At 37.3% G+C, this 11,702-nt stretch overlaps 2 pseudogenes; one reads left to right on the top strand and one right to left on the bottom strand.

Moving 5' to 3' along the window:
* Positions 1-1,891: 1,891 nt before the first annotated feature.
* LOC115283279 lies at positions 1,892-2,830 on the bottom strand (annotated as a pseudogene).
* Positions 2,831-3,995: 1,165 nt separating this feature from the next.
* LOC115283498 lies at positions 3,996-6,772 on the top strand (annotated as a pseudogene).
* Positions 6,773-11,702: the final 4,930 nt, after the last annotated feature.

Raw genomic sequence — 11,702 nt, 5'->3', positions numbered from 1 at the left:
ACACAGAATCTGAAGCAGGCTCCAGGCTCTGAGCTGTCAGCACAAAGCCCAATGTGGGGCTTGAGCTCACAGATGCGAGATCATGACCTGAGCCAATGTCGGCCACTTAACTGACTGAGCCACCCAGGCACTCCTTGATTGAATTTTCATTGTTTTTTGATTTTCATTTTAATGAGAAAAGACAATTTTGTTATATAGAAACAACTTCAAACAGCTATCATATATGGAATTTTTGGGAAACTACTTAAGATTTGGTTTGATAAACATTAACGCCAATATAGCAGAAGCAATGGTTCATTGGTACGTTACATTTTCCCTTCATTATACAAAAATAAGTTGAATATTTCACTTGGTTTTGTGTCTAACATGTGCTCAAAACAATAAGGTATTCCTCAACTGTCAATTGGTTCTATTATGGTAGAAGCTGTTATAACATGGAATATATTTTGGGAACTAGGAATATACATATGATTCTATAGTTATCATTTAAAATTAGCTCAAATGTTGAATTGATTTTCTTTACTTTTTACTCTGTCACTTTTTCATTCTTATTTCTAAAACACAACTTTTTATCCTCCAGTCACATATGGCACTAGACTGGCAGACACACACACACACACACACACACACACACACACGAGCACACCACATATACACAAACACACACAGAGCATGTTTGCATGCAAGATAGATAGGTAAGTATATATTGAGAGAATTCCCATTTGATCTTATATTCTTATAATCCACTATCAGTTTTGGTCTTGTCTTCCTCTTGTGAGTAGTCTGCTTATCAATTTTCCAGTTGCTTGGTTCAATATAAGCATAACAGGAAAAACTTAAAAAGAAATATCTGTGCTTGAGCACACAAAGAGGAAACTGGGACAGCTGTAAAAGTGACTAATTTAATATCTGGATCCATTCAACTGTGTCAACCAAAGGGAAAAGAATTATCATTCCTGCTTGTCTGAGAAATCATGAGAGCCCATCTGTGTAGAATTTAGACAGTCTGCCTTCTTTCTGAGGCGTCTCAGAAATAATGTTCAGTAAAAAGCCCACCAGTCCCATTTACTCTGCATGATAGGGTACTGAATGCCACCAGATCTGCAGTGAGTGACTTTTTGCTCCTCATTTGATCACAGCAAGAATCGTTTTCACACAGCAAGGGATGGGAGACTTTCAAACTAATAAAATAATACTTTCCAAAGACATTTTCAAGAACAATTGTAATGAGTAGTGGTGATTATCCTGTGAAATTATAGTAAAACTATAAGAAAAGACTATGGGTCTAAGAAAACTATTGACAGGGTATATGGGATTATTCACTTAAGACATAAGAACACGTCCTAAAGTTAAAGACCAAATCTGAATTGGAAATAACCAACAATAAGTGAATAGTATTTCAAAGAACTTAAAATGCACGACTGAAGTCAACCACTGAATTACTAAAGTGCCACTTCTTCATGTTGACCCATATAGAACACTATATGTGCATCACAAAATTTCACCATGAGCTATTTTTATCTATTTAGCTTTCATTTTTTTTTGCTTTTCTTCATTTTTTAAAGACACATTTATTCAGCGTTATGATCAGACTATTACATTTAGCAATGAACAGCATGGGTGCAAAAAAATTCTACATTAAAACCCATTGTTTTAATGCTTTACACTTTCCACAGAACAAAAACTAAAATAACCTGTTATACAATTAGTCACAAATACAGTCCTTGAGCTTTTGTCACACACATGAGTATTGTCTAAAACATGTCTTCTTTGTAGCAGCTAGGCCCTGCCACCACTGTTCTTGGCTAAGTTCACAATCTGTTGTAACCTCTAGCATTCTTGTCACTTCTCTGGCTCCCCCCTCCTGCTAAGCTTTGTTTCCTGGCCATAATTAAAACCTCCTGCCACTTCCATAGCTGCTACTGCTGCTCGAACCACCATAGCCAACTCAGTTTCATGGATTGACAAAGTATTGGCCTCCACCACCATAGGGGCCAAAGTTTCTGCCTCCAAAACTTTCTCTTTTCATGGGTCCACAATTTGAAGATTGTTGTAACTGCCAAAATCCTTATAGCTTCCACCACCTCCAAAGTTGCTTCCATCATTACCACATCCAGTATAGTCATCCCTACTGCCACTATATGCACCACCACCTTGACCGACACTGAAGCCCCATAGCCCACTGAAGTTTTCTCCATGACCAAAGTTGTGATTCCTACCAAAACCACATCCATGACCGCCACTGGTTTCCAGAACCACTTCGACCTCTTTGGCTCGAGGAAGCACTAAGCATCTCTTGCTACTTCACAGTTGTGGCCATTTACAGTATGGTATTTTTGAATGACAATATTGTCTACAGAGTCATGGTTGTCAAATGTTACAAAAGCAAAACCTCTCTTTTTCCCACTGCTTCAGTCAGTCATGATTTCGGTCACTTCAATTTTCTAATATTGTTCAAAATAATCTTTTAGATGATATTCTTCAGTGCCTTTTTTAATGCCACCAACAAAAATCTTTTTAACTTTTAACTGGGCACCAAGTCTTTGATAATCTTCTCTGGAGACAGCCGTCTTCGACTCTACAACTCTTCCATCCACCTTGTGAGGCCATTCATTTGTGGCTGCATCCATCTCTTCCAGAGTAGCATTGCTGACAAACCCAAAGCCTCTAGAGCACTTGGTGGTGTCTCTTTTATTACCATACAGTCTGTAAGCATTTCCCATTGCTGAAAATTGCTCCTCAGACTCTTACTGATTGCTTCAAAGTTCAAACCTCCTATTAAAAGCTTCCGCAGCTGTTCAGGTTCTTTGTGAGACTCTGACTTAGACATGACAGAGGAGGGAAGAGAGAGATGGTTACTGACCAGTGTCCATAGGCAGAACAGTTGCTTTCCTTCTTACATATTTTTTACATTGGAAGTTTAGTGTAGGAAAATAAAAAGGGATTCAAGATTCATGTGAAGTGAAGGAATAACCACAAAGAGTTCATTATTGCTGTATTTTTAGTTGCCCACTTACAGCACAAATATCATCCACTGGATGTATTTTGTTGCTTTGCAATAATCTAAGTATTGGGCAGCATAAATCTAAACAATGTATTTCCTTAATCATTCACAAAACAGAATCTAATTTCCTTAGAAAAATTTTTGTCCTTTCGTCCTATAACTCAATTCTCTTATTAGTTTATTTAACTAAACTTTTTACAATTTTTAGATAATTGTATATTCACACAGTTTCAAAAAATAAAACACAGAGACACCATGTATACTTTACCCTGTTCCCCTCAATGATAACATCTTGAAAAACTATAGTATAATACCACAACCAGTATATTGACCTAAATACAATTTACTTATATTGTTCAGATTTTCTCATACTTATTTGTGTGCATTCATGTTTAGATTCATGCAGTTTTGTTTTTATGTATGCCACCACAATCAATACAAAACAGTTCAAAATTGCAAGGATCCCTGATGCTGTTCTTTAATAATCAATCACATGCATCCTTCCCTGTATCTTACATTAACACCTGGTAGTCAGTTCTCCATTTCGATAACATTGTATTTTCAAAAATGTTATAAGGAGATATCAGATAAAATGGAAGACTAAGGAAGTCTTAAACACTGTCCATCCTTAAAAGTAATGAAAAAACAATGGAAATAGTTAGAATTAACTTTTTTGGAAGTTAACTCAAACCTTGAAGAAACTCAAAAGCTTGCAGCAACTCATTTCTAAGAAAAATGGCTGACTATCAATAAAATGAGAGAGCTTTCAAGAACTTTAAATTACTCTAGTCTGATTTTACCCTCCTTAGCTCAGAAGCAGCATTGAAAAGAACACATATTCCCAGTATTAGAGAGAGCAACATGTACATCATGCACAAAGAATTGTTAGTATTTGATCTATCTGGTAACTCACTGAAAGACCACATGAAAAGACTTTCATTGTTTTGCCTAGGTCAGAACTCATAGAGTGCTCAAGCCACTGCATGAGATCATGTTGGATAATTTTCAGGCAAGTATTTCACTCACTGATGCCCAAAGTGATTAATAATAGTTGAGGAAAACAAGAGACTAACGAAAAGCTTAAGAGGAAATGTTGGGGAATAAAATGTACATAAGGGCTTTAAAACTTTGAATATATTTCTGAGAAGTTAGAGGATAATATGCATGTCCAGTGGTCTGTACATGCTCAGGAAAGAGCGGAGAAGACTCTAAGCCCCCACTTCTGGTTGACCTTGAGGTTCTGCAGAAGCAGGAAATGAATGCTAAGGCAGAGCTATAAACGTCCCGGCTGAGTGTTGAAAGAATTGACACAATTTGCACAAAGAGTACGTTCACAAAGTATGAGAGAGATTTTGCTTCTAGGAGTTTAAGGAAATCTCTGTCCAATCATTAGCTGACTATTAAGCTGGCAAATCAAAGACTTCAAGGGCCAATAAGAATACAGACTTTACAGAATTTATTCAGAAAAGTTACTATGCAAACAAACACACAAAAGAAACACACTATCAAACATCAACAAAGGCAAACCCTGAGGGAAAGTAAAAAATCTAATTTCCAGAGTTGTTGAATTACAATATTAAAAATGCTAGGTTTTCAATAAAACATTACAAGAACTGCAAAGAAACATAATTAATGGTCATGTGCAAGATAAAAGTCAATTAATAGGAACTATCCCTAAAGAAGGTTAGATGTTGGTTATATTAGATAAATAATTTAAATAATATATTATAAACATATTCAGAGTTAAAGGAAATCATTAGTAAAGAAAGAAGAATCTGAGGAAAATGTAAGAGTTGCCATGGGAAAGCAACTGAGCAGCCACTTTGCTGTGGAGAGCTGCGAACACTGACAACCCCCACTTGCAAACCTGGGATGACCCGAGCCATTTGGAAAGCACCAGCGGCCATTTTATTGCAGGCCAGATAACAGATCCAGGCTCCACCAGGACTGACGACCCCCACTTTCAATCTGGACTATCTCAAACTGTAATGCCTCACCATGGAATTCCAGCATCCCCCTCCCCACCGAAGCGAACAGCCAATTGAATCCTGCCACTGTCCAAAGAAGACCCTGCGTGGCTATCAGCCCACCTAAGCTCAAACCCGGAACTTCTGCACCCATAAAAGACCTTGCTTTCCCATATCAGGCGCGACTTCCCTAACTCCCCGCTCCAGAGTCATGGAACCTCGCCTAGGAATTGCAGATCCCAATAAAGGCCTTCTTGGCTCCATAACGTGGTCTCTTTGTCCTCCCATCTCTGCCTCCATCTATTAAACCTTACAAAAAATGCATCATAAAATTGAGAATATCATTAAAGAGATACAATTTCTGGAGTTGAAAAATACAAGTGAACTTAAAAGTTCACTAGATTGGATAAACAGCAGATTTGAACAGGCAGAAGAAAATATTGGTAAATTTGAATATGATCAATGCAGCCTATCCACTCTGAAAACTAGGGAAAAAAAGAATGAAGAAAAAGAAACAGCCTAAGAGTATTGTTGGACATCATCAAATGCATCAACATATGGAATGAACAGAAACAAAAGAATAGAATAGTATTTGAAAAGATAATGGATAAGAAAACCCAACTTTGATGAAAAGTTTTACCTACACCTCAAAAAACACAACAGACTTCAAGTAAGATAAAGTTAAAGAAATCTACACCTAGTTGCTGCACTGCCATTGCCCAAATCATGGTTCCTGTGCTCCACTGGGGCGCTCTTAGCAGCAGCCACTGTTGCCCTATGATCTCTGGCATCAGTTCATCCTTCCCTTACTGCTGAGCCACTTTCTTCCTAGAGCTCTAGGAAGCTGTAATCATTTCTGTCCTGCAGCTGGAGCCACTTGTCTTGGGCTCCCCCTTTACTTTTTTACTCGCTGTTACCTTAGGGTCTTTCCCATGGTGACCATTGCCCAGCTGTCTTAACCCTGCATCTCAGACCCAGGACACAGTCCCTCACCGTTTTACTCCCTCAATTCCTGGGAGAAGACTGTCTCTGTCTGACCCCTCAACCTCGAGGCCCAGACCCTCTGATCAACTGTCATCTAGCTACAGCAACAGGCACCCCTCTGGCAGTGCCAAAGAAATGGTGAAAGAAGGTGCAGGCCAGCCCAGTGGGGCAGCTGTCCAGCAGCTTCCATGTGTACCAACTGAACCGGCCAGGTGTCAAGGGCTGATGCAACCCCACGACTGCCAGAGCACAGGAAGGATAGGAACAGGCAGCCAATTAGGCCCTGGGTCTGTGGCCATAATCCAAACTGCAGAGGTGAATCCTTTCCCTGGACTGCTACCACCCATGATGCCCACCTAACCCTCGTTCAGAAAAGAGGTTTTAAAGTCAACCATGGGAGAATTGGATAAAACTGCCATTTGTCACTGCCAGCTTCTTCATGTATACATTTGTGTAAGCAACCAAAGATACACAGGAAAGCAAATATAACTTACATTATCCAAGATGGCCTCTGCAAAAAGAAATGAAAATGACTTTTGGGAGAATTCTGTTTCATCTGATATAATTCAGAAGCAGGCGGTAAAAAGGCTTTTAAAAATACCAAGAACATTGGAAACATGTGAAATCACCATTTCTATCTGAACTGAACCAAAAGGAAAATTAAGCGGGGGCAAAGTTTTGTGATCCACCTTCTTCTAGTGTTCTTCCAAAGCCTTCTAGTCACTGGATGGGAAGAAGTCTTGGAAATCCCAACCAAAATAGGGAGTTAATGGTGGTATACTTAAAAACTCTCCTAAAGTTCAAACTTAGATCTTAGATTGCAGTAAGCCTATAAAATACATTTTTTTTCAAAATCTATAGGCTCTTGAAAAGAAAATTGGTTCATAAAAGGAAATTTGCCTTGTAACATGCAAGTGCAAAAGATGAGTTTAAAATTGCAAAGAATTTTATTATATTTTATATTTTGTAAATAATATATACCATGTGCTATGTTTATATTGTTCACACTTGAGAGGTACATTATGGTATTGTTATGAAAGTATGTGTTTTGCCCTACAATATGGTAGGTATTTCGTATATATACAATGGAGGCACAAAGAAGACTCATTTATTTACATAAAGTACTGAGATTTATTTTTAAAGAAACAGTTATCTAATCTTAAAGTGAAGATCTAAATGTGAACAGTTTACTAATACACTACTAAAGTTTAAATCTGTGGCACAATCATTGTAAACATGAGGTTTGTCTTTGTTTCTTTAAATTGATTTCTGCCTTCTAATCTGTAATTACTGGAAAATTCTCATTCCCATTTTTACCAAACATAATTTCTGGTTTTTGATTTATCCATTCAAATTTAAAATACATCTATTTTTAATGCTTAGGAAATAGACTGTAATCATATTTTTAAATAATAATAATATAATGAAATGCTCCTCCCCTTTAAAAAAATCTACACTTACTCGAATTATAATCTGTCAAACATAAAAAATAAAGATTCTTAAAAGCAGTAAGAGAAAAACAACTCATCTACAAGAGATCATCAATAAAAGAAATAGGTAATTTCTCATCAGAAACCATTGAGGACAGAAATTGGTAGGTGATCTATTTGAAATGCTGAAAGAAAATTTGGCAATTAAGAAATATATATATATATGAAAAAATTCTCCTTTCAAATACAAAGGAGTAATTAAAATTCTGGATAAACAAAATTTGTGAGTGTTGCTAGTTAATTTGACCTATGAAAAATCATATAGGGATTCCTCCAGGCTGAAATGAGAAGATGGAACCTGTTTCAGATTCTGTGTCTCCTTCTCTTTTCTCATTCAACTCATGTTCTTTCTCTCACTCTCAAAAATAAATAAACATTAAAATTTTAAATATATATAATTAAAGAAAATCAATTAATTCAAGGGAATTAGAGTAGTAAACCAGAAAATATTTAACACCAAATAAGGCAATAATGGAGAAAGTGAGAAATAAAAATGATATGACACAGTGAAAACAAATTGTAAAAAGCAGAGGTAAGGCCTAGCTTGTTAATATTTACATTAAATGTAATATATTAAACTCTCCATGTAGAGAAAATCAACACAACCAAGAGTTGTTTCTTTGAAAAGATGAAAAAGATACACCTTAAGCAAAACTGAACAAGCAAAAAAAGATAAAAAATTCAAATTGCTAAAATCAGGCATAAACGTAGGAACATTCCTATTGATCTTACAGAAACATTAAGGATTGTAAAGAAATATTATTAACAACTGTATGCCAATTTATTAGGTAATTTAGTTGAAATGTATAAATTCCTAGGGGACATAAACTATCAAAAATTATTTTAAAAAGAAAAAAATGTTTGGATAGACCCATCACAAAAAGAGAGATTAAGTTAGTGGAAAAAATAAGCTTCCAACAAAGAAAAGTGGAGTTCTAGATGGTGTTACTGGTAAATTCTACCAAACATTTAAAGAAAAAATAACATCAATCCCTCAGAATCTCTTCCAGATGAAGAAGAAAAAGAAGAAGAAGAAAAAGAAGCAGCAGCAGCAGCAGCAGGAAGAGGAGGAGGAAGAGGAGGAGGAGGAGGAGGAGGGAGTATTTTTCAACATATTTTGCGAAGCCAGTATTAACCTGATACCAAAATGAGACAAAAGTACCACAGAAATTAAGCTTACAGACCAATATCCTTTACATTAGTGCAAAAATCCTCAACAAAGTACTAACAAATCAAATCCAGCAACATATTAACAAGATTATATACCATTTATAAGTGGCATGCAAGTAATGCAAGATTAGTTTAGCAACTGAAAATCAAATAACGTAATACAATGTATCAATGTAAAAAAGGACAAAAACTACATAACCATCACAATAAATGCAGGACATGATTTTTCAAAATTCAATATCTCTTCATGATATAAGCAATAAATAAACTAGTAACAGAAGAGGATTTCCCAAACCTGATAAGTAACATGTGTGAAAAATTCACAGCCAACATTATACTCAAAGGTAAAAGATTGAAAGTTTTTCTCCTAAAATCAGGAATATTATAAGGATGTCATCTCCTCCCATTATTATTCAACATCACATTAGAGGTTCTAGCCAGGACAATTTGGTAGTAAGAAGAAACCAAAGGCACTCATATTGAAATATAAAAAGTAAGATTATTTCTATTCAGAGATTATAGCATGTTTTCAATATAAAAAAGTTAGGATTTCCAACACACCATCAAAATATCCATTTGATATTTCAAGATAGAAGAAAAATATACAAACCAGTTATATTTCTATACACTAACAATGAACTATCTGAAAATGAAATTAAAAAACCGGTAACATTCAAAATGTCATCAAAAATAATAAAATACTCAGTAATGAATTTAAACAAGGAAGTACAAGTAGTATACACTGAAAACTATAATTTGTTGAAAGAAATAATTGAAGACTTAAATTATAGAAATGGATTTTATGTTAAAGGATTGAAAGATTAGTATATTAAGTTGTATATACTAGACAAAACCATCTCCAGAGACAAGCAATCATAAAAATTTTCACTGTGTTTTTTGCAAACCTGAAAATGTACCTTAAAATGAATAAGGAAATACCAGGGACCTAGAATATTCAAACATTCTTGGGGGAAAAACATTGAAGGACTCACATTTCCTGATTACAAAACTTATTTCAGAGGAGGTTATGTCAGCAAGATAGCAGAAAAGGAGGCTCTGCTCCTATCCCCTTTTAGCAAAAATGACTTAGAAGTAATCTATGGAGAAAAGTGCGTTTGTTGGAGTTTGGAATTCAACAACAAGCCAAGTGCATTCCTGTCCTCCTAGGGAAGCAATAGGAGTCATGCTTGACTGGACTTCCAGAGGTAGGCTTCCTAACATTGGTCTGATCCTGAAGTTATCTGTAGATTGTCCAAATCCTTGAAGGCAGGACCCTGATCCCAGGCTGACTGCAGATCTTGAAAGGCCTGTGTAACTTGGTTCCAGCCTCTCTTATCTGCAAATCAAGGATAATTTTGTCTGCCCAGGAACCCATAGGAGACATCCCGCTCTGTGTCCCCAGGGGTACACTTTGTAACTTCAGTCCAGCTCAAGTTCTTGAAATGACCTTGTAATGAGTCTCTATTTCATTTCAACAATGGTACAGAAGAAATTCTGCCTACCCAGGCACTGGGCAGGAGACATGTCCATCTATGCCCCTTGGAGGAAGGTCCACTAATTTCATTCTGACTGAAGATCCTGAAACAGCTCTGCAACATAGTTCCAGATCATGGCCAGAAAGTGATCCTGCCAAGCCAGGGACTGGGTGAGAGGCTTCTGTGTCCCCTGAGGCAGGCCTGCTGATTACATTCTGACCAAGGACCTTGGAGCAGCCTTTTGTCTTGGCTCCAGCCATCTTAGCCAGTCAGAGAACTGTCTTGTCCACCTAGATACCAGGAAGGAGACATGCTTGTCAGATATTTTGAGGCAGGCCTGAAGACCTTGGTCTTGATTGTGGACCCTGAAGTATCCCTGTGACTCAGTTTTATCCCTTCTAAAGAATGGTTTGGAGCCAATCTTGCACACTCAGAAACCATCCAAAAACCCTATGAGAACGCACCCAGAGACCCAGGAGAAACCACACCTGTCCATGAACCTGGTAACAAGCCTGATATTTGTGACCGTGAAGTGGACACTTATTTCAGAAGCAGCCCTATTGACCAAGGTCCCAAAGACAGTTCCATACACTCAAACATCAGACAGAGTCCATGTTCACAGACTTTGGTAACAGGCCCTATAACCACATTGCTGACCAACAGCAGCCACATAACCCAGCTACAACTCCCCTTGAATGTGATCCAGGAGAATATACTATCATCCGAGTTCTGAAAGGAGGTCTTTACAAACTCAAGCCAGTCTATAAAGACTGGAAGAGGGTTTGTTCATTCAAACATGCAGAAACCAGGGTGCCTGGGTGGCTCAGTTGGTTAAACATCTTACTTCGGTTAGAGTCAGGATCTCACAATCCATGGGTTCAAGCCCCACATCGGGCTCTGTGCTGACAGCTCAGAGCCTGGAGCCTGCTTCAGATTTTGTGTCTCCATCACTCTGCCCCTCCCCCACTTGCATGCTCATGCGTGCTCGCTCGCTCGCTCTCTCTCTCTCTCTCTCTCTCTCTCCCCTCTCTCTCAAGAATAGACAAACGTTAAAAAAAAAACTGCAGACACTAAGACAAGACTACATGGATCACAAAGAGCCAGGCAAACACAACACTACCAAATGAAACTAATAAGCCACCATCAACTGACAACAAAAAAATGGAAATCTACAAATTATCTAACCAAGAATTGAAATCAATAATTTCAAAGAAGCTCAGTAAGATTCAGGAGAATGCAAATGGATAATAAATGAAATTTAAAAAACTGCATGAACAAAATGAGAAATTTACGTTTTCGTTGGTTTCCATATAGTTTTTAATTTCTTCTCTAATTGCCTGGTTAACGCAATCATTCCTTAATAGGGTGGTTTTTAACCTCCACATTTTTGGAAGTTTTCCATATTTTTTCCTGTGGTTCATTTCAAGTTTCATAGCATTGTGGTCTGAGAGCGTGCATGGTATGATCTCTATTTGTTTATACTTATGGAGGGCTGCTTTATGTCCCAGTATGTGGTCTCCCTTATGACCCAGCAATAGCATTGCTGGGGATTTACCCAAGAGAGACAGAAATGCTGATGCATAGGAGCATATGTACCCCAATGTTCATAGCA

This window comes from Suricata suricatta, chromosome X (genome assembly GCF_006229205.1).
Source record: "Suricata suricatta isolate VVHF042 chromosome X, meerkat_22Aug2017_6uvM2_HiC, whole genome shotgun sequence".
Lineage (NCBI taxonomy): Eukaryota > Metazoa > Chordata > Mammalia > Carnivora > Herpestidae > Suricata > Suricata suricatta.
The sequence above is the reverse complement of the archived record's forward strand: the minus strand, read 5'-3'. Positions and strand labels throughout refer to the sequence as shown.